This window comes from Phyllobates terribilis, unplaced genomic scaffold (assembly GCF_046119375.1).
Source record: "Phyllobates terribilis strain yellow unplaced genomic scaffold, ASM4611937v1 Scaffold_8__6_contigs__length_399053987, whole genome shotgun sequence".
Lineage (NCBI taxonomy): Eukaryota > Metazoa > Chordata > Amphibia > Anura > Dendrobatidae > Phyllobates > Phyllobates terribilis.
Genome location: NW_027362768.1, coordinates 177,570,487 through 177,585,693, shown reverse-complemented (window position 1 = coordinate 177,585,693; position 15,207 = coordinate 177,570,487). Strand labels below are relative to the sequence as shown.

The window sequence follows — 15,207 nt, the reverse complement described above, 5'->3', positions numbered from 1 at the left end:
TGACAATATGGCGACTAGTGTTGAGCGCAAGTGCTCGCTACTTGAGTTTGCATCGGGTGCTCGGGTATGCATTGAGTATCGTGGGTATTTGAGTGACATGCTCGAGTCTCCGCTCCATATGCTTCACGGCCAAAAAAACTTTGCGGGGATTGTCTGCCATGCACGAGCGATCTCCGCATGTTTTTTTTTGGGTGTCTAATAACCGTGAAACATGCGTGGCAGGGACTCGAGCATGTCACTCGAGCACACGCAGTACATGGTGCATACCTGAGTACCCGATGCAAACTCAAGTAGCGAGCACTTGCGCTCAAGACTAATGACAACTTATTCAATATGATGACCTAATGTTATCAAATTCTGTGTCGTACCTCTGGGTTCAAAATGTTCACTATACACCTAAATAAAATCCTTGAGGGGTATAGTTTCCAAAATGGGGTCACTTGTGGGGGAGCTCCACTGTTTAGGTACATCAGGGGCTCTCCAAACGCGACATGGTGTCCGCTAACAAATTGAATGGAAAATCGGCTCAAATTGTTAGCGGACGCCATGTTGCATTTGGAGAGCCCCTGCGTGCCTAAACATTGGAGCTCCCCCACAAGTGACCCCATTTTGGAAACTAGACCCCCCAAGGCACCTATCTAGATGCATAGTGAGCACTTGGAACCCCCAGGTGCTTCACAAATTGATTTGTAAAAATGAAAAAGTTTTTTTTTTCCACTTTTTTATTTTTACGAATCAATTTGTGAAGCACCTGGGGATTCCAAGTGCTCACTATGCATCTAGATAGGTGCCTTGGGTGGTCTAGTTTCCAAAATGGGGTCACTTGTGGGGGAGCTCCAATGTTTAGGCATACAGGGGCTCTCCAAACGCGACATGGTTCCAATTTGTTAGCGGACACCATGTCGCATTTGGAGAGCCCCTGTGTGTCTAAGCATTGGAGCTCCCCCACAAGTGACCCCATTTTGGAAACTAGACCCCCCCCCAAGGCACCTATCTAGATGCATAGTGAGCACTTGGAATCCCCAGGTGCTTCACAAATTGATTCGTAAAAATGAAAAAGTGGAAAAAAAAATGACAACTTATTGACAACTTATTCAATATGATGACCTAATGTTATCAAATTCTGTGTCGTACCTCTGGGTTCAAAATGTTCACTATACACCTTAATAAAATCCTTGAGGGGTATAGTTTCCAAAATGGGGTCACTTGTGGGGGAGCTCCACTGTTTAGGCACATCAGGGGCTCTCCAAATGCGACATGGTGTCCGCTAACAAATTGAATGGAAAATCGGCTCAAATTGTTAGCGGACGCCATGTTGCGTTTGGAGAGCCCCTGCGTGCCTAAACATTGGAGCTCCCCCACAAGTGACCCCATTTTGGAAACTAGACCCCCCCCAAGGCACCTATCTAGATGCATAGTGAGCACTTGGAATCCCCAGGTGCTTCACAAATTGATTCGTAAAAATGAAAAAGTGGAAAAAAAAAACACTTTTTCATTTTTACAAATCAATTTGTGAAGCACCTGGGGGTTCCAAGTGCTCACTATGCATCTAGATAGGTGCCTTGGGGGGTCTAGTTTCCAAAATGGGGTCACTTGTGGGGGAGCTCCAATGTTTAGGCACGCAGGGGCTCTCCAAACGCAACATGGCGTCCGCTAACAATTTGAGCCGATTTTCCATTCAATTTGTTAGCGGACACCATGTCGCATTTGGAGAGCCCCTGATGTGCCTAAACAGTGGAGCTCCCCCACAAGTGACCCCATTTTGGAAACTATACCCCTCAAGGATTTTATTAAGGTGTATAGTGAACATTTTGAACCCAGAGGTACGACACAGAATTTGATAACATTAGGTCATCATATTGAATAAGTTGTCATTAGTCTTGAGCGCAAGTGCTCGCTACTTGAGTTTGCATCAGGTACTCAGGTATGCACCATGTACTGCGTGTGCTCGAGTGACATGCTCAAGTCTCTGCTCCGCATGTTTCACGGTTATTAGACACCCAAAAAAAAACATGCGGGGATCGCTCGTGCATGGCAGGCAATCCTCGCAAAGTTTTTTTGGCCGCGAAGCATATGGGGCGGAGACTCGAGCATGTCACTCAAATACCCACGATACTCAATGTATACCCGAGCACCCGATGCAAACTCAAGTAGCGAGCACTTGCGCTCAACACTAGTCGCCATATTGTCATCTTTTTTTCTTACTTTTGTAAAAAATCACAACCCTAACCCCAAACCCAGCCCTAACCCTAGCCCAACCCTAACCCGAGAGTTTATTTTTTACGCCGTTCCTCGTGCGGTATAAGGCATACAGGGGCTCTCCAAACGCGACATGGTTCCAATTTGTTAGCGGACACCATGTCGTGTTTGGAGAGCCCCTGTGTGTCTAAACATTGGAGCTCCCCCACAAGTGACCCCATTTTGGAAACTAGACCCCCCCAAGGCACCTATCTAGATGCATAGTGAGCACTTGGAACCCCCAGGTGCTTCACAAATTGATTCGTAAAAATGAAAAAGTGGAAAAAAAAAAACTTTTTCATTTTTACGAATCAATTTGTGAAGCACCTGGGGGTTCCAAGTGCTCACTATGCATCTAGATAGGTGCCTTGGGGGGGGTCTAGTTTCCAAAATGAGGTCACTTGTGGGGGAGCTCCAATGTTTAGGCACATTAGGGGCTCTCCAAACGCAACATGGCGTCCGTTAATTATTCAAGCAAATTTTACAATCAAAAAGTCAAATGGCGCTCCTTCCCTTCCGAGCCCTGCCGTGCGCCTAAACAGTGTTTTTTCCCCACATATGGGGTATCTGCGTGCCCAGGGGAAATTGCACAACAAAGTTAGGGGTCCATTTTTTCTTGTTACCCCTGTGAAAATAAGAAAAATTAGGCCTAAAGTAACATTTTTGTGAAAAAAGTTAAATGTTCATTTTTTTCTTCCACATTCAAAAAATTCCTGTGAAGCACCTGAAGGGTTAATAAAGTTCTTGAATGTGGTTTTGAGCACCTTGAGGGGTGCAGTTTTTAGAATGGTGTCACTTTTGGGTATTTTCTGTCATAAAGACCTCTCAAAGTGACTTCAAATGTGATGTGGTCCCTAAAAAAATGGTTTTGTAAATTTTGTTGGAAAAATGAGAAATCGCTGGTCAACTTTTAACCCTTATAGCTCCCTAACAAAAAAAAATTTTGGTTCCAAAATTGTGCTGATGTAAAGTACACATGTGGGAAATGTTATTTATTAAGTATTTTGTGTGACATACAGTTATATGAAAAAGTTTGGGCACCCCTATTAATCTTAAGCTTAATGTTTTATAAAAATTGGTGTTTTTGCAACAGCTATTTCAGTTTGATATATGTAATAACTGTTGGACACAGTAATGTTTCTGCCTTGAAATGAGGTTTATTGTACTAACAGAAAATGTGCAATCTGCATTCAAACAAAATTTGACAGGTGCATAAGTATGGGCACCTCACCAGAAAAGTGACATTAATATTTAGTAGATCCTCCTTTTGCAAAAATAACAGCCTCTAGTCGCTTCCTGTAGCTTTTAATGAGCTCCTGGATCCTGGATGAAGGCATTTTTGACCATTCCTCTTTACAAAACAATTCCAGTTCAGTTAAGTTTGATGGTCTCCGAGCATGGACAGCCCTCTTCAAATGATCCCACAGATGTTCAATGATATTCAGGTCTGGGGACTGGGATGGCCATTCCAGAACATTGTAATTGTTCCTCTGCATGAATGCCTGAGTAGATTTGGAGCGGTGTTTTGAATCATTGTCTTGCTGAAAGATCCATCCCCTGTGTAACTTCAACTTTATCATTGATTCTTGAACATTATTGTCAAGAATCTGCTGATACTGAGTGGAATCCATGCATCCCTCAACTTTAACAAGATTCCCGGTGCCGGCATTGGCCACACAGCCCCAAAGCATGATGGAACCTCCACCAAATTTTACTGTGGGTAGCAAGTGTTTTTCTTGGAATGCTGTGTTTTTTTGCCGCCATGCATAACGCCTTTTTGTATGACCAAACAACTCAATCTTGGTTTCATCAGTCCACAGGACCTTCTTCCAAAACGAAATTGGCTTCTCCAAATGTGATTTTGCATACCTCAGCCGACTCTGTTTGTGGCGTGCTTGCAGAAACGGCTTCTTTCGCATCACTCTCCCATACAGCTTCTCCTTGTGCAAAGTGCGTTGTATAGTTGACCGATGCACAGTGACACCATCTGCAGCAAGTTGATGCTGCAGCTCTCTGGAGGTGGTCTGAGGATTGTCCTTGACTGATCTCACCATTCTTCTTCTCTGCCTTTCTGATGTTTTTCTTGGCCTGACACTTCTGGCCTTAACAAGAACTGTCCCTGTGTTCTTCCATTTCCTTACTATGTTCCTCACAGTGGAAACTGACAAGTTAAATCTCTGATACAGCTTTTTGTATCCTTTCCCTGAACAACTATGTTGAATAATCTTTGTTTTCTGATCATTTGACAGTTGTTTTGAGGAGCCCATGATGCCACTCTTCAGAGGAGATTCAAACAGGAGTACAACTTGCAAGTGGCCACTTTAAGTAGCTTTTCTCATGATTGCATACAACTGGCTATGAAGTTCAAAGCTCAATGAGGTTACAAAACCAAAAAAAGTGCTTTAGTAAGTCAATAAAAAGTAGGTAGGAGTATTTAAAACAAGAAAATGATAAGGGTGCCCATACTTATGCACCTGTCAAATTTTGTTTGAATACAGATTGCACATTTTCTGTTAGTACAATAAACCTCATTTCAAGGCAGAAACATTACTGTGTCCAACAGTTATTACATATATCAAACTGAAATAGCTGTTGCAAAAACACCAATTTTAAGAAAACATTAAGCTTAAGATTAATAGGGGTGCCCAAACTTTTTCATATAACTGTATCTCTCTGATTTAAGGGCATAAAAATTAAAATTTTGAAAATTGCAAAATTTTCAAAATTTTCGCCAAATTTCCGTTTTTTTCACAAATAAACGCAAGTGATATCGAAGAAATTTTACCAAAATCACGAAGTACAATATGTCACGAAAAAACAATCTCAGAATCAGGGGGATCCGTTGGAAGCGTTCCAGAGTTATTACCTCATAAAGTGACAGTTGTCAGAATTGTAAAAATTGGCCTGGTCATTAACGTGCAAACCACCCTCAGGGGTTAAGGTGTTAATGAGAAAAAAATGAACTTTTTAGAATTTACCAAATGGCTGCAATGAAACAAAGAGTGAAAAATTTAAAGGGGTCTGAATACTTTCCGTACCCACTGTATATGGAAAGTTATTTGGGTAGAACTCTAAGCGATGCGGATTGGAGATTTGTATGCTCTAGAGTAGCCATTTCGGCATCTTGTAGCACCTTTAAAGAGAACCAATACAAGATCTTCCACTTCTGATACCACACTCCTAAGCTTCTACGTAAATTAGATCCATCTATCTCCTTCTTGTGTTGGAAATGTGCCTTGTTGACAGGATCTATATTTCATCTATTCTGGGACTGCTCCCTGATAAGACCGTTCTGGACCAATATGCAAACTTTGATTAAACAGGTCTTTGATCTAGACCTATCATTAGATCCTCAACACTTTTTACTTAATATTTTCCCACAAAATATATCTAAAAGAACTGTTAGGCTGTGTGCCCACTATGCGTTTTATAAGTGTTTCCTCAGCGTAATTTTCCCCGCGGAAACGCTTAAAAAACGCTTGGTAATAGGTCTGCACTCTGCAATGGTCCATTAATCGTCCATTAATTTTGCGGAATCGCGGTCGCCATAGACTATCATTGAGCCGCTTCAAATCCGCAAGCATATAAAAATGCTTGCTGATTTGAAGTACATTTGCTTCGATTTTGTAGCACAAAACCGCAGCAAATGGGAAGTGACCTCATGAGGGGGTGTTCCTGCTATCCCATGAGCATCCCATAATCCAGGAAGACGAGAATCCCATACCATTCCAGTCTTCCTGGATCATGGCTGCTCACCTGGGGTGGTACAAGAGGATGGATCTCAACGTGGTATTCATGATAAGTGTGGTAAGTGTCCTGTGTGTGGTGTATGTGGGGTGTGTGCAGGTGTCAGCAGGCAGACATAGACCGATGTGAGACTACTACTCCCATCGGCCTATGTCTGTCCCCCGTTCAGTAGTGCCAGCAGGAGCAGCTTGATGGAAACAGTAGTTCCCATCAGCCTGCTCCTGCTGTAAAATGTGCCCCATATTGTCCCCATATATTTGCCCCATAAATGTTTTTAATTTTTTCCCCCATATTTTTTTATTTATTTTTTGCCCCCATATATGTTTTTATTTTTTGCCCCCATATTTTTTTATTTATTGCCCCCATATATTTTTATTTATTTTTTGTCAACATAATTTTTTTAATTTATTGCCCCCATGATTATTTATTAATTTAATGTCCCCCTTTTATTTTTATATTTTTTGTCCCAAGAAATTAATTACATTGGAGGCCAGTGGTTACCTTAAAAAAAATAAAAAATAAAGTAGTCCATACATTACCTGTCCCCGCTGAACGCCACCTAAAATAAAATTCAAAATAAAAAAATACACCTATACTCTCCTAGACACCTAATTCCTCAAAGCCATCAATCTCCTGTAATAAAAAATAAAATTACAAACCACAACCTTATCCTTACCCCTCCGTAGTAGTCCAAATTGAGTGTCCCACAAAGATCTCCAGTTTAGAGCGGCCACATAAAATGTGACCGCTCTAAACGAGTGCCGCTGATACAATGAAAATCGTTCCTGTCATTGCGTCAGCGATTTCACCAGAGTTCAGTTCGCGCTGCTCCCTGTAGCTCCTTTACGGCCCCACTGACCGTGAGAAATTCCCATGGTACAGCAGGGCCGTAAAAGAGGGCACCGGAGCTGCGCTAATGCACTCCGGTGACCTCATTCTGCAGCTCACACTGCCGGGAGCGGATGTGTTCCCGGCAGTGTGAGCATACAGCAGCCATGCACAGCTGTCACATTTCCAGATGTGACTGCTGTGCATGGGAGATCAGCGCTGGAACGTGGACAGATAATTATTTTTTTTAGTAAATTAAGAATTAATTAAAATGGTGTGTTTTATTTCAATTCAATTATTTTTTTCTGGGTGTTTGTGTGTTTATTTATTTTTTATTTTTTAACTCTTTGTAGGTTAGTAATGGTGTCTTATAGACGCCCCTCATTACTAACCTGGGCTTCATGCCAGCTGCCGCTGACATGAACCCCAACGCATTACCCCCTGCCACCGCACCAGGGCAGCGTGGAAGAGCGAGGCTAAGCGCCAGATTTGGCGCACAATCTGATGTGCCAAATCTGGGGCGGCTGAGGGCTGATATTAAAGCCTGGTAGGGGGCCTATAACCATGGCTCCTTTCTAGGCTATTAATATCACATCACAGCTGTCCACCTAGCCTTTGCTGGCTACAATTTATAGGGGGACCCCATGTAATTTTTTTGGGGGGTCTCCCTGTATAGTAGCCAGAAAAGGCAAAGAGGCTAGCCTTTGCTGGCTACAATTTATAGGGGGACCCCACGTAGTTTTTTTTGGGGGCCCCCTGTAGAATGGCCAGTAAAGGCTAAGCTAACTGCTGTGGCCTGGTATTAATAGCAAGGGAAGGGGCCATGATTTTTTGGCTGCTTCACAAACTATAACATCAGCCCTCAACCGTCTGCTTTACCTCTGCTGTTTATTAAAATTACGCGGGAGCCCACCTAATTTATTTTTTTAATATATTGAAATGTAAGATTATTGTACAAAGCAAAATGGTGAAGGGGGGTTGGACTAGGAAATTAAATCATTAGTGCCCTATTTTTTTCACCTAACTTTATTTGTGTTCAAAAACGCTTACAAAAACGCATGTAAAATCCGCATGAAAAAAACGCGTCAAAAACGCACCTAAAATCCACTTGCGTTTTTCTGGCAAGGGAGATGCAGATATGCTCAGGAAAACTTCTGCTTCATTTCTCCATCGTGGGCACTTAGCCTAGACTTCTCCTATACATATTGATGGCTGCAAGATGTTTGATAGCTTTACACTGGAAGCAAACCTCCCCTCCATCTATATATGACTTATACACCAGGATCAAAGATATCAGAAATTTTGAATATCGCACTGCTCTGAATGATGAAAAGGTTGAGAGATTTAACATTATTTGGTCCCCATGTGACTCCTTCTGGGTACTTCTGAATATTTAGGAACCTTATTCATTAAGTAATATATGGCCTTCCACCCTTCAACCCCTAACTCCTTTATTTATCCCCTTTCCCTTCTGCCTATTTATATGTCTTGTATGTATCCCCCTCTTTTTTTTTAGTCTGTTATATACAGTATAAGAAATTTGTATATCACAATAATATTTTACATACAAATGTCACAAAGCTGATTTACTTTGTTTTCATTGTAATCTGCTAATCTTTATTCCTTTTTCCTAGTCGGTTCTTTGTTGAATATGAAAATCTTTCAATAAAAATGACAATTAAAATAAAAAAAAACATGCCGTGGGATCGTGCTCCTACCACAGACTTGATCCTTGGCAATCTTTGCAGCGACATGGCTGCTTACATGGAAAAGGGCTATTATGTTATGGTTTGGGGCTTTTAAGTGGCTTGTAAAGGTTTTCTTGAATTTCTTTGGTGTCTGCTAATACGTCTGATAATATAGTCCCTTCTTACTTGACCTGAAGAATGTATCTACTCAGATATACTGCCTTATACCGCAGCAGCTCTGCTCCTTCCCTGACAAGCAGGGAGGAAAACTATTTCTATTGTGTAGTGAATGGAAGATCACAATGCTAAGTCCGGAGCTTCATCGTCGCCAAACTATTTACATTGCTGATTAGAGTAATAAAAGACATTTTAAAACATTTTCTTGTTCACATATTGATATTCCATTGCAGGAAAAATCTAGTTTGGATTCTTTTGTAGATATTATTATTATTTATTTATATAGCTCCATTGATTCCATGGTGCTATACATAAGGAGGGGTTACATACCAAATACAGTTATCACTTACAGTAAACAAACTAACAATGATAGACTTGTACAGAGGGAAGAGGACCCGGCCCTTGCGGGCTTACATTGTACAGGAATGGGGAGGGAGTTAGTAGGTTGGGGGGTTGAGGTAGGTCTGGTGTTGAGGTGGCAGCAGGCAAGGTCATGGCAGGCTGTAAACTTGTTTGAAGAGATGGGTTTTCAGGTTCCGTCTGAAGGATCCGGATGTGGTGGATAATTAGACGTGTTGGGGCACAGAATTCCAGAGGATGGGGGATAATCGGGAGAAATCTTGGAGGCAATTGGGCGAGGAACGAATAAGTGTGGAGGAGTGAAGGAAGTCTTGGGAGGACCGGAGATTACGTAAGGGAATATATTGGGAAATTAGTTCAGAGATGAGGTTATGAATGGCTTTGTAGGTCAGTGTTAGTAGCTTGAACTGGATACATTGGGCAATTGGGAGCCTGTGAAGGTATTTGGAAAGGGGGATAGCAGAGGAGTAGCGAGGCGAGAGATGAACAGATCGCGTAGCAGAGTTAAGGATGAACTGGAGGGGTGCGAGAGTGTTAGCAGGCAGGCCACAAAGGGGGATATTGCAGTAGTCAAGGTGGGAGATGATGAGGACATGCACAAGCAGTTTAGTAGATTGAGGGTTGAGGAAAGCACGGATTCTGGAAATATTTTTGAGCTGGAGGTGGTGAGAGCTTGGATGTGGGGTTTGAAGAGCAGGGCAGAGTCCAGTGTTACTTCAAGGCAGCGGATTGCCGGTACAGGGGAAAGTGTGATGTCATTTATTGTGATAGAAAGGTCAGGTGGGGAAGATACACGAGAAATGCGGGAAAGATGATGAGTTCAGTTTTGTCCACATTGAGCTTGAGGAAGCGCGAGGAGAAGAAGGAGGATATGGCTGCTAGACATGCTGGGATTCTGGACAGCAGAGAGGTGACGTCTGGGCCAGAAAGGTAGATCTGGGTGTCAGATATAGCTGCAAAGTTCACCAAAAGCAGGCCAATTTATGGCAAGTGCACCAATACCCTGCATTATTTCCTTCCTGGATCCACCCCACTGTGTTTTAGTGATGTCTCTTCAGCGCTTCTGATAACAGTGATGAAAATTTAACTTTTAACCACAGTATTCTTCTTTTACTTATGTCATACTGCTGAGATATGGGCAGCTGTTTTTTTCAGTTCCTTGTGTTGTGGAGCTGCTACATACAGTATGTCTGCATTGCATGGGACAAGGAGGAACTGTGGTCAGAAGTTTTTGGTTTTTTTTCTAAACTATTAGCTATGCAGCTTTTGAGAGTCCAAATAACTTCAGTGCAAGTAATCCAGGAAAGAAAACAGAGTTCCCCGATGTTACAGGCAGCACATGGACAACAAATGCTGCTCTACAATGTGAGGACCATGCAAGTAGTTTCTCATATGTTGTATTTTTCTTAGGCTTTCCCTTTGGTACTGCTAATCTATGTTGCTGGACAGAATCAGTCTCCCCCCCCTCTGGCAGCAGACAATATAGTCCCTTTTTACTTGACCTGAATATAGTGTCTTCTCATCTACAGTGCCTACAAGTAGTATTCAACCCCCTGCAGATTTAGCTGGTTGACACATGCGGAATTAACTTGGCATTGTGACATTTGTGCTGTAGATCAGCCTGGAAGTGGGAAATGCACTGCAGCAAATTTTTTTTTTTTTTTTTTAAATGTTAAAAGTTAATTCAGAGTGTCATTTATTATTCAACCCCTCAAACCACAAGAATTCTGTTTGGTCCCCCTAAAGTATTAAGAAGTAGTTCAGGCATAATAATGAGCTTCACATGTGTGGATTAAAGATCTCTTCTGCCAGCCTTTTCTGACTATTTAAGACCCTCCCCAAACTTGTGAACAGCACTCAGACATGGTCAACATGGGAAAGACAAAGGAGCATTCCAAGGCCATCAGAGACAAGATCGTGGAGGGTCACAAGGCTGGCAAGGGGTACAAAACCCTTTCCAAGGAGTTGGGCCTACCTGTCTCCACTGTTGGGAGCATCATCCGTAAGTGGAAGGCTTATGGAACTACTGTTAGCCTTCCACGGCCTGGACAGCCTTTGAAAGTGTCCTCCCGTGCCGAGGCCAGGCTTGTCCGAAGAGTCAAGGCTAACCCAAGGACAACAAGGAAGGAGCTCCAGGAAGATCTCATGGCAGTGGGGACATTGGTTTCAGTCAATACCATAAGTAACGTACTCCACCGCAATGGTCTCCGTTCCAGACGAGCCTGTATGGTACCTTTACTTTCAAAGCGTCATGTCAAGGCTCGTCTACAGTTTGCTCATGATCACTTGGAGGACTCTGAGACAGACTGGTTCAAGGTTCTATGGTCTGATGAGACCAAGATCGAGATCTTTGGTGCCAACCACACACGTGACGTTTGGAGACTGGATGGCACTGCATACGACCCCAAGAATACCATCCCTACAGTCAAGCATGGTGGTGGCAGCATCATGCTGTGGGGCTGTTTCTCAGCCAAGGGGCCTGGCCATCTGGTCCGCATCCATGGGAAGATGGATAGCACGGCCTACCTGGAGATTTTGGCCAAGAACCTCCGCTCCTCCATCAAGGATCTTAAGATGGGTCGTAATTTCATCTTCCAACAAGACAACGACCCAAAGCACACAGCCAAGAAAACCAAGGCCTGGTTCAAGAGGGAAAAAGTCAAGGTGTTGGAGTGGCCTAGTCAGTCTTATAAAAGACGATTATTAGCTGTAATTGCAAACAAGGGTTATTCCACAAAATATTAAACATAGGGGTTGTATAATAATTGACCCACACTTTTATGTTTAAAATTTAATAAAATTCAACTGAGCAACATAACTTTTTGGTTTGTAAGATTTATGCTTCTGTTCATAAAACCTACTCTTGTTTGCAGTTTGAAGGCTCTAAATTATTTGCATCTTATCAAACCAGCTAAATCTGCAGGGGGTTGAATACTACTTGTAGGCACTGTATGCTGCCATCTACTGCTGAAGTTCTGCTCCTTCCCTAAAAAGCTGGGCAGAAACCTACTTCTGTCAGCTGCAATTACTAGGCACATGTGCCATCAGAACTAGCTCACTTGGTGCTCGTACTGTACAGTGATCACCAGGTGACGCCATGCCGTGTAAGTAAATGTCTAAATGTGAGAACTCTTCACTAAATAGTTGTTTTTTTTTTACAGCAGTTAAATGGTTAATATTTAATTTGTTATGCATTTTTTTAATCAGTACAATGAAGATGATATATAATAGGGGAACAACCACTTTAAGGGGAACCTGTTATGTCGGTTTTCCATCATACAGGCTTTAGTACATAGTAAGCGGTGGCTATAAGTACGCTCTGGCACTTTGACTGACAACCGGCTCCGCAATTCATTAGTGCTGGGGTGTGTTTACGTGGCGACACGCCTGTATGACGAAGTCGGTGGCTACCAGGAGGAATAACGTTAATTTTACCCCGTGTGCTGCACTTTACAGCAGCAAGGCACCTTCCTTACACTCTATCAATCTGCAGATTAACTCTATATCTTCAGGTTAATAGCTATAGCCAACATGACAAGGTGAAAGAAATGTCAATAAATGTTGAGCCTTCCTAAAAAGTATTTCTTCAGAGAGAAATTCTGACTGCCAAGTGGAAGACTCGTGTCTGTGCCAACAATAACAATAAGTTGGCTGTTGATGATGATGTAATGTAGGTATATGTTAGAGTCATGTTTCCTTTTTACTTTATCAATCTCTGTAGCAGACACGTGGGCAAAATAAAGGCGAAACCGGCGTTCCTGCCCCGACCTGCTCAAGAGCTCATTACTGATCTGTCTTGCGTAAAAAATGTCCATACAGTTTACTAATCACCTGCTAATTAGACATGAAGATATTGCAACAGTGGCCATCACTAAGATCTAGGAGAGAGGTGGCTCCTGAACACAGGTAACTTCTTGGAAGGGTGCAGTCACGTTTCATTGCAAGCAAGACTGAGCTGAGCACGTACGCTGCCTCACACCCTGCAGGCTTCCCCATGGCCTCTCTTACAAAATACCAGCTCATCTGATTGCACTCAGGGCATATTGTTATCTGTTATGTTGTGAGTTGGTTCAGACTACACAACTATGAAAACAGCGCTGGTTCATATGCAACATTTAACTTTTTATATCTAATGTTTATTAGATGATTTGTGTTAACCCCTTGCCCCCGCAGACAATTTTAGTTTTTACTTTTGCATTTTTTTGCTCTCCTTCTTCCAGAAGTTACAACTTTTTTATCTTTTTATCCACCTAGTCATATGAGTAGTTTTTTTTTTTTTTTTGTAGGATGAGTTGCAGGTTTGAATGACACCATCCATTTTACCATGTAATATAATGAAAAATGGGAAATAAGTCCCAGTGGAATAGATTGTAAGCTTGCGAGCAAGGCCCTCACTCCTCTTGTGATTATTGTTATTCTGTAATGTCTTTTATTGTCTGTACAAGCCCCCTCTAAAATGTAAAGTGCTGCGGAATATCTTGGCGCTATAGAAATAAAATTATTATTATTATGAAAGGGTGAGAAAAATGCAATGCAACACTGATTGACAATCAATTTCACATGCTGCTGTGCAAATGGAATAGACAATAGATGGAAATTACTGGCAATTATCAAGACACCCTCGATAAAGGAGTGGTTCTGCAGGTGGGGACCACAGACCACATCTCAGTACCAATGCTTTCTGGCTGATGTTTTGGTCACTTTTGAATGTTGGTTGTGCTTTCACACTCGTGGTAGCATGAGACGGACTCTACAACCCACAGAAGTTGCTCAGTTAGTGCCGCTCATCCAGGATGGCACATCAATGCGAGCTGTGGCAAGAAGGTTTGCTGTGTCTGTCAGCGTAGTGTCCAGAGTCTGGAGGCGCTACCAGGAGACGTGGAGGGGGCCGTAGGAGGGCAACAACCCAGCATCAGGTCTGCCTTTGTGCAAGGATAAACAGGAGGAGCACTGCCAGAGCCCTACAAAATGGTCTCCAGCAGGCCACAAATGTGCATGTGTCTGCACAAACGGTTAGAAACCGACTCCATGAGGGTGGTATGAGGGCCCGACGTCCACAGATGGGGGTTGTGCTCACAGCCCAACACCGTGCAGGACGCTTGGCATTTGCTACCGAACACCAGGATTGGCAAAGTCACCACTGGCGCCCTGTGCTCTTCACAGATGAAAGCAGGTTCACACTGAGCACATGTGACAGACGTGACAGAGTCTGGAGACGCCGTGGAGAGCGATCTACTGCCTGCAACATCCTTCAGCATGACCGGTTTGGCCGTGGGTCAGTAATGGTGTGGGGTGTCATTTCTTTGGAGGGCCGCACAGTCCTCCATGTGCTCTCCAGAGGTAGCCTGACTGCCATTAGGTACCGAGATCCTCAGACCCCTTGTGAGACCATATGCTGGTGCGGTTGGCCCTGGGTTTCTCCTAATGCAGGACAATGCCAGACCTCATGTGGCTGGAGTGTGTCAGCAGTTCCTGCAAGATGAAGGCATTGAAGCTATGGACTGGCCGCCCGTTCCCCAGACCTGAATCCGATTGAGCACATCTGGGACATCATGTCTCGCTCCATCCACCAACGTCACATTGCACCACAGACTGTCCAGGAGTTGACGGATGCTTTAGTCCAGGTCTGGGAGGAGATCCCACAGGAGACCATCCGCAACCTCATCAGGAGCATGCCCAGGCGTTGTAGGGAGGTCATACAGGCACGTGGAGGCCACACACAATACTGAGCCTCATCAGGAGCATGCCCAGGCGTTGTAGGGAGGTCATACAGGCACGTGGAGGCAACACACAATACTGAGACTCATTTTGACTTGTTTTAAGGACATTACATTAAAGTTGGATCAGCCTGTAGTGTGTTTTTCCACTTTAATTTTGGGGGTGACTCCAAATCCAGGCCTCCATTGGTTAATAAATTTGATTTCCATTGATGATTTTTGTGTGATTTTGTTGTCAGCACATTCAACTTTGTGCAGAACAAAGTATTCAATGAGAATATTTCATTCATTCAGATCTAGGATGTGTTATTTGAGTGTTTCCTTTATTTTTTTGAGCAGTGTATATATATATATATATATATATATATATATATATATATATATATATATATATATATATATTAGGGATTCACGCTCTCAGATAGGCATTAGGTAGCGTTCACACAGGCAAT

At 42.9% G+C, this 15,207-nt stretch overlaps 1 protein-coding gene across 3 annotated transcripts in view; it reads right to left on the bottom strand.

Annotated features, from left to right (window-relative positions):
* Positions 1–15,207, bottom strand: part of PDE4B (phosphodiesterase 4B) — a 570,792-nt gene that overhangs the window by 106,046 nt on the left and 449,539 nt on the right. The gene's annotated exons all lie outside the window — the stretch shown is intronic.